We start from the raw sequence: 7,962 nt of genomic DNA on the forward strand, positions 1-7,962 counted from the left end.
ATCCTTTTCTTTAGTCTAATAGTTAAGTTGCTATTCCATAGGGACAGATCTCCTTCTGCTCAAGTCTGTTCCCTCTGTGATTCAATATATGCACAGTTCTCATTATGCTAACTGGAGCTGTGCATGTAGCTGGATACAAAATTCACATCCCTCATGCAAAGCTAGATATCACTGTGTTTGCAACACTGAGTCCTGACATGAGGATTTACAGACATGGAATGCCTTTCCACCATCTGCCAAAGTACCAAAATCCCACATCCCTGTGTCTCAGTTCATTATATTCCCATCCCTCCTGTTTCTTCAATCAGGCCATATAGTTTGCATTTATAATGCAGGCTCAGGCCAAAGCTCTCCTAAAGTTAATGGAAAGATTCCCTATGTCTTTGACAGTCTCTGGAATGTGCTGTATTTCCCTTAGCCCTTCCCAGCTCACATTCCTGCAATGCCATGGGAGGCAGTATTATGAAAATCGACCCCATTGTGTAAACAGTGGTACAGAATTTCCTTCTGTGAAGTTTTTTCCTTCCTTGCTTTGTGCGCAATTATTTGAATCTCAGCATCATTTCAGCATGTATATGGCATGGGTGGCAGCTCAGTTTCACCCACATTTTATCCATGGCAAAAGAAAAGTCTGTCACTCAGGCTGTATTTCATTCCATAAATTCAGTTTCATTTACTAGCAATGTATATATAAGAATCACAGGCATACTCAAGATATTTATATATTTAAGGAATATGTTATACACTTTAAAGGCCAGGCTATATAAAGGCATACATGCTTACGTTCTAACTTGGGAAGGTCTTACTGAAGACAGTATGCCCAAAGTGAGTCAATCTTCCAGCTATGGTGACAGCAAAAGGTCAGGAAGTTTTCTAGCTGGACTAGTGAGTACAGAGGAGCTTAAGGTGATTACTTCGTTCCAACCCATCCCATCTTCCTTCAGTAGAATATTTCTGCAGTAAGAAGGAGCCTGGTGCTCGCTCTGTGCACAAGCGAACTGAAATGGTGCTTGACCACAGAGGTAGAGAACTCAAAGCCAGGCCTACTCCTGTCTACAGCACCTCTGAAAAAACACATGTTTTCACACTAATCCAACAGTGTTCAATTTACCAGCGCACTTGCTGCAATACATCATTAAACTGACACATATCCAACATGGGCAGAAAAATATTGATGCAGATGAAAGCCTTTAAGAACATAACGTGTCCTGCAGCAGCATTATGAAAGGTAACATACACACAAATGTGCAGAAGATTAAATAACTGAACTGTTTTTTGACTTCCCACATGTACAGGATGCTTTTATCAAAAGAAAAAAAGGGGGGTGAAAAAAAAAAGAGCAAAAAGTTTCTGACTTTCGTTAACCTTCTCTTGTAGTTCAGGTTATTTCTTTAATGCATTTATCTGCTTTAAAATTGTCTCCTTAGCCTCTCAAGGGAAACCAATATAATACACCATCACATTTCTCACAGGAGAAAAAAGAACACTTACTCTTAATAGGTGGCAATTTTGCCAGATGTTATTGACATAGTAAGTGCGAAATTTCAGTGATACTAAATGCAAAGTGCAGCAGATTAAAGAACAATGGAACAAAGTGCAAAATGAAGTTTAAAAAGCAGCAGTGTCAAAGTCAGAGAAAGTGTGAAAAAATTACATTTTAACAACACTATTAAGAACAAGTTTACTAATTACTGTAACTGGCACAAATTTAAAAGTACCTTCCTTCAACTCAGAAAAGTTTTTTAAAGTGTGATTTTTTTTTCTTGTCAGCATTTCTTCTTTATGCACTGTAGCAGAGACATAACATAACTGGTACTAAAACAATGGCACTTGGAGCTCTTTATTTTTCACTTCTTAACCCTTACCAAGCTATATTGCTGTGAATCCTGCTGTTTAAACAGGGTAGTGAACTACAGAAAATGCTTTGATGACTAATACTGAACAGTTTAAAATAGACTATGAGATTGATTCAGTCATGCTTTATACATTCACCCACTGACAATAATGGAATTTACACACTAAGAATGACTTCTCATTAAAACCTGGGCAAAATCCTGTCTTACAAAAAAATCTATACAATGTGCACAGTTTCTTCATATTCAATTATCCACTAAAATGCAATAATAAAATATTACAGTTGAGATGTTCATCTTCTATAAATCAGGGAGGCTCCATTGCTTTCAGTGGCATTACACCAAACTTAAAGAACCGGATTTTCCAGATTTCATTTGTATTCTTCATATTGTATTGACAAATAGCACTCGTTTCTCAACTGGCAGCTATACATGGTCCTCTGCCGATTCCACTGCAACTACTCTTTGACCCCCAGACCTGGGACTGTAGCCCATACGGTCTTCAGTGAGACTACAGCCAGCAGCAGCACAGCTAAGACCTACGTACATACACATTAAAAAAAACCCAAAAACCAACACAAACACAAATTGAATGCTTTAATGTTCTAGAAGTGAATCCTTATTTCAGCAGTGCTTCAAGGAGTTCAGAAGTCCTTGCCCTGACTGAGGATGCAGCCGTCCACACATCAATTACAGAGGAGAGCAGCTCTGTGTGGAAGACAATATCCTCACTCTAAACTGATCTTTTTCTATTTTTTTTTTTTTATTGTCCTGGGCCAAAATCTAACACCAAAGTCCTATGACTGAAGAAAAAAATCCTTTTCCAGGATAAATTATCAACATCTCTCATTTTCTATATTTTTACTGTATTTTCATTGTTCTGTGGGTACATCCAGATTGCACTGACTTCATGGTGAAGTACCCAAGATACTTTGGTGAAGCTAATTCAGACAGAAACACAGTCAAACCTGTAGTCCATGGTACTAGCTGCTCAGGTAGCAGTCCAGGGTCCTTGAACAATCCATACTACTGCACATCAAAACTTAATTTCAGCATCAGGTAAGATACCTATATAGCAAGCACAATTTCAAATACAGCTCTAGTAGGTAATTCCAATCTTCAGTTATTGTCTGAGAAAGGGTTTAATTTAAAGACCATTTGGAAATAAAAGTAGCAAAGCATCAAGCTTTACTAAAATACTACTACTTTCTTATCTGTGACAAGGGAAAGCTGACTTTGCACAGGGTGCAAATAGCTTGCACTAATTATGATTCCATTAGTGGGAGTTCTTCTAGCATATCAATGGCTACCCTTTTCATGGAAATCTGATATTATGCAGCTGAATACATCTGTGCACTTCTTGGGGCACTTTTCTTTAAAGTGCATTTATCATAGTCATCTATCACCACTTTTACACCTCATGACTGCACTTGACTCAATCAAATAATTTGTGAACTAGAAATAAAATTGGTTCAACTTCAAAAATTGTGTACTGTAAAATTTGATGCAAGGCCTAAGGCTCTACCCACTTAAGGAAGAAAAGATGTGGCATGGTAGATGATTCATTTGCCAAAGGATCTAATAAACAAAACTCAATGTATATGAAGTTATACCATCTAGATCTTCCTAAGAGTATAAAGAAGGATACCAGGATTTCTTTTTTTGGAGAGGCGGGAGAAGGATGCAGAAGTGGCATTATTTCCCATAAATGCACTTTTTAAAGCCTCAGAAGCCAAGTATAGATCCCGAACCCTGATGTCCAGTTAATATCATGCATTTTAGTACTGTAAGCATTGAAAAATTGTCTATAGCAGATTTAGATGGAAATGTGCTTTTTTTCTTGTATTGTGCGTGCAGTTCGCTCCTTCTACTGTGAGCTAAACATGGTTGATGGTGTTCACCCTTTTCAATGCCTTTAATCAGAGATTATCATCAGTGAACTGTACCAATGATGTGTGTTGGCATCCCGCAGCTCAGTGTGCTTGGTGCAGAGGAGGCAGTCTGGCTCTCAAGACTTAAGCAAAACACAGGAACACTTTTTTAAGCACTCTCAAAAGTGCATTGTGACTCAAGGTGAGTTTCTTTGGCTCTTCAGCCCTCTTGTTTTCCTTTCATCTTCAGGCAAGGAGAATGGCACATTCTGTGCTCTGTTCTGAGGTGGTCTGAGATTTCACGAACAATCATGAAAGCAAAAAAGTATAGCTTTTTAATTATTTCTATAGATTTAGCATGGTAGTTTGTGGTGTAGATCTATGACCTCAGCTAGACTCTTTACCTAGACTCTCCATTATTTCCAGTATTTTAGAAGTGTGATAATATTATCTCTTCTTTGTCATTCAATGGTTACATTAAGGATGCACCTCTAGAAGTCCTCCCAACCACAACTACTGGAAAAATGAGACAGTTTTCACCATTTTCCCATTGTGGCTTTTTTTTTTAATTTTGTTTCAGTGAGTTCAGGGTAAGTTTGCCAACCATGACTAATGTTGAACCATGATGTCAGGAAGGGGGTGGAGGGTCTTTAAGTGACTTGATATTTTTGCCTTGACATGTTTGTGCTAAAAGAAAGTTCACTGTCTAGGATTTTATCACATTCAATTATTGCTATCAGCTTTTGCATTCAAGATGTATTCCTAAAAACTACCATTAGAATAATTTGTTCTGCCTCCTCCTTCTAGACTGGCAATAATTGCCCACCCATCTCTCCCCTCCTTTATCTCCTTCTCACCTACTGAGTCTCTTCCAGTTCCCTAGGGGGGCCTCATCAGAGCTACATAAACCTTTGCTATAAATATATTTTACCTCCTACTGCACTGTTAATGGAACTCTTTGATCTCTTGCTAAACTATAGTGGACTTCTCTGAGATAATGTTTAATCTTTTTCTGGACTTACAGGTACCCTGTAAGTCAATAAAACTGCCTTTTAAAGTTACAACTCCATAAAGAGTCATCTCTCTATTAAGGATTCTATATGAGGGACACTATACAATTTCTTTCTACACTACACCCAGGTTATAGTCCATCTCCTCATTCTTCTAGAAGTGCTTTTCAAACCACTTTGGGAATAGCTGAGGTCACACATTTTGACTTTGACATATATTTCTTTTTTTTTTGTTGTTTTTGTGACTCTGCAAAGAAACTCTTGGAATACCATGAATATTGTTTTAGTTTGTGACTATTTTAGGCCATTTATAATCCAATTCAAGCACAGTTAGAGAGATTAATAATCATAAAATGTAGATGAAAGAGCCTAAACACTGAATTTCAAAGAAAGAGAGAAATCAGATATGGTAAACATCATTCAGTAATTCTACCATTTCAATTATATACAAATCTGTAAAAACATGTTTCTGGTTTTAGTTCAGCATAGCTAAAAACAGGCAATATCATTCATTCACATGCAATTGTAGCTGAAGGTGACAAACATCATGAATAAGATTAGCTTTCGAGATTTCTATAGTTTCATGCTGACACCACAGAGCAGCTTTGCAGCTTTTCCAAATCTGAACCAAGAGCCTCAAACAGTTGCCTAAATCTACCTGAAAAGAGTCAATCTCAGCTGTTAAAGTTCTAAGGGTGGTAAAATGCTCATACCACATATGAGCAGCTATCACTACCTGCCTTGTGAAAATTATATTAAGCTATCTATACTCTTTTGATAGTTTCGGTCTGGTTATTAGCATTCTCCAGTGGAAGCAGATGAGACTTCCAGAGACTGAATGAAATTTTGGGAATAGACACATCCAAATTCCAAAGTTTCTGCCCTTTTGAAGGATGCATGTTACATTTTTTCACCTCTTTCACTGATTACATGATAGCAGAGAAGTCAAGTAAATCACTGAAAATCTAAATAATCACAAAACCTATTCTGATTTTTCTCACCTTTATTTTATGTTCATTTCAAATTCAGCAGTAAAATATTCCTATCATTGGCTGAATGTGCTGCTTTCATACAACATGCTCTGCCCATGCCCCCATAAATCTCAGTGAGTAAAAAGAGAAGGAGCAATAACAGAAGGCTGATCCTCGTATAGTCTGTTCAACTAATCAACCACACTTATTTATTCACATGGGCTAGACATCTAAACTCAGAATGACCTTGATACTTCGAGGCTACTACAAGGAAGCAGAACTATTTGAGCCCCCAGAGAACTCAAAAGACACTGATTTAAGAATCCACTTTTAGACTGGTTTGGAAATTAATGTAAAGCTGCATTTCATCATACATGGAGTAAAACATCACGTTTCTGCATCTTGCCAGCATGATATGAGGCGATTAATATACACTAGTAAAAGAGTGTTGCTTTCATGATTATTAGGCTTGTATATCTTTTACAGTCATTACAGGTTTTATGCTTCCCAAGTAAAACCTTCCAATATACCTTTTTCCTTTGAATTTGCATGAAATTGGCACTTCTTCCTAGAACTCCCCATGAAATTAGCACTTTTCTCAAAAGGTCACATGAAATTTTATAATACTGGTTTTGCTGCAGTATTGTTTACTGCAACAAGTTGAAGAATACTCTTTTTCAGTACACTCTTTGACAGATATTTTCAATATGATGGGGAAGTGATAGGCCACAGAGTAGTTACAATTTGCCTTCAGTTATGTGCCTGATTTGACAGCTCCCTAGAAATCATCCAACAGGTCATTTCTACATTAACTACTCTGTGATGTCTTGGGGAGCTAAGGGCAATTTTGAGGCAGGAAAGAGAATAATCAGGAATTTTGTCACGGATGTATTGAAAATGTTCAATACTTGCAATTGACTTGTATGTAAAACTATGTCTGAATTACTAGTGGGATACTACTCTTTAATGAAAGAGATGGATAAAAGTTACCTCTCTAAGCTCTCTTCATCCATTCTTCAAAACATAATGCAAGACAAAGACACTGAGACGAGAACAGGAAAATTATATATGTGTTACAACCAAAACTCCTCCTTTTTGCCATTTTTTGTATCTTTATATGTAAACTCAAACACTTGTTCTTTTTTTTCTTGTTCTCATTCCTTACCAGAAAGAGAGCAATAAATGTTCATTCTACCTACAGTCTTCTCAGAAAGCTGTCATTCTTTAGTGACTGCACCAAGAATACTAGCAAAACAACTTCTTCTACCCTCTTCTACTTCTTCAACCAATTTCTCCTTAGGGAAATGAAGACCTGACTAAAATAACGTGCCTAAAGCTCACCTGCAGAGGCTGTTCTCAAGGCTTTCCTGGTAAGCTCCTGCTCTCAATTCTCCATCATCCTGATTCTTGAAGAAATGTCACTGTAACCACAGGAGGTAATCCAAGATTTCTACTGGCCATGTAAGTTGATGCATTGCCAACAAGTTCTGCTAAACACCAACCTTCCCAGAGACATGCAGGATGCACAATCACGTAAAAAAACGGAAGAAAATTCCTCAAAAGCAATAATGAATGCATTGACATAATGGCTGAGATGAGCTGCAATCTACTTACACTCTCTCCAAAACCACATAGCAACTCACAGACTTACAAAAATTAAAAGCAAGAAACAGAGAGAAGTTCCAACCCTGAGAGAAAATAATAAAATATATCTCCCACTTTCCTGGTCCCAGAAGCTCAGGAGAGAAAATACAAAGTCATTAGGCTCCAGAAAAGTCACAAAATTACAGAATTCATTTGTTTTACAGGAACCATTCCAATTTAAATAATACAGCAGCAGCAGAATTCCAAGTTATATTCTTAGAAAAAAGGATCCTTAGAAAAAGCCCTCAATAGTAAAAAATAAGATCTTACATAGTAGGAATGAAAGAAATATAAAATGGGCAAGGCAAGCAGCGTTACTTTCCAAAAGAAAGAGTCAAATGTGTTTAGATTCCTGGAATGTGCTTTTCTGCAATTTCAAATATTTCAAAATGTAAACTTCACTCCTAATTTTTCTTTTTATAATTACAGAATTATAAAAACTGTTGCATACTCCTAATCTTCATGCCACTTGAAAATTGTTTTAAGTATTTGCACAATGCTTCGGAACATTATAATATACAACTAACTCTGGACTGGATAATTTCTGTGAAATCCTTTGTTAGTAATGACATGTTCTTTCAATGACTGGGGAAAAAAAATCAACTTAACTTCA

This window comes from Strigops habroptila, chromosome 4, assembly GCF_004027225.2.
Source record: "Strigops habroptila isolate Jane chromosome 4, bStrHab1.2.pri, whole genome shotgun sequence".
NCBI lineage: Eukaryota > Metazoa > Chordata > Aves > Psittaciformes > Psittacidae > Strigops > Strigops habroptila.